Consider the following 1,040-nt stretch of genomic DNA (forward strand, 5'->3'; position numbering starts at 1 on the left):
ATCCTTGCATCACTGAGTTTGGATGAGACTGTAGTTTATGAATTGAATTTGCAGGCAGGCCCCAAAGTACTATTCCCATAATCAATTCTGGAGAAAATGAGCTTTTCTGCTTCAGATGTGGTGAGAGAGAGTCTTAGGCGGGAGATGTTCTTCAGATGAAAGAATTACGTTTTACAAATGTGACTGTGGTCATTGAAGAGGAGAGTGCAGGGTCGAATTTCACACCCAAATTAATGATGACTGACGAGAAGTTCATGATGTGGCCATTAATGACAGGGCAGATGCTGCAGGAGTTGATCTACTAGGGGTGCCTATCAGCATTGCTTCTGTCTTGCTGCTGTTGAGTTGTAGGAAGCTGTTCTGCCTCCAAGATTTTACCGCTTCCAGTCAGTTGGACAATGTTAACAGAGCAGATGTTGTGTCAGGCTTTGTTTTAATGGACACCTTTGTGTCATCTGCGTAGCAGTGGAATTGGACACTTGTCTGAAGATCTGGCCTACTGGGAACATGTAGGAAGAGGATAGGTCCTAACACTGACCCTTTTGGGTCACTGCAAAGTCTTGCCTCTCCGAGGGTAATGTACTGCTTGCAGTTAGAAGTGATCCAGTTTAGGGGTGGTCTCACAGATGCCAGTGTGCTCTCTGAGGTGCGATCTACTGTATAAAAAGCCACACTGAGGTACAGAAGAATCAAGATGGTGGGGGATCCTGTATCTGCAGCCATAAGGATGTCATTGACAACCTTCACCAGGGCTGTCTCAGTGCTGTGCATGGGCCCTGAAGCCAGACTGAAGCACCTCCATAAAGATGGATAGCACTGAGGTGTGACTGAAGCTGAGATGCCAATATCTTCTCCAGGACTTTACATAAAAATGGGAGGTTGGAAATGGGCCTGTAGTTTGAGAGGTCTTGGTCAAGGGATGATTTCTTGAGTGGTGATGCGATTTTTGAACAGTGACGGAACATGCCCAGTGTGGAATGACTTGTTGAACAGGTTGGTTACAAACTGGATGAGAGCAGCTGATCATGTTTTGAACAGTG

The sequence above is a fragment of the Oncorhynchus keta genome, chromosome 36, assembly GCF_023373465.1.
Source record: "Oncorhynchus keta strain PuntledgeMale-10-30-2019 chromosome 36, Oket_V2, whole genome shotgun sequence".
In the NCBI taxonomy this organism is placed as follows: Eukaryota; Metazoa; Chordata; class Actinopteri; order Salmoniformes; family Salmonidae; genus Oncorhynchus; species Oncorhynchus keta.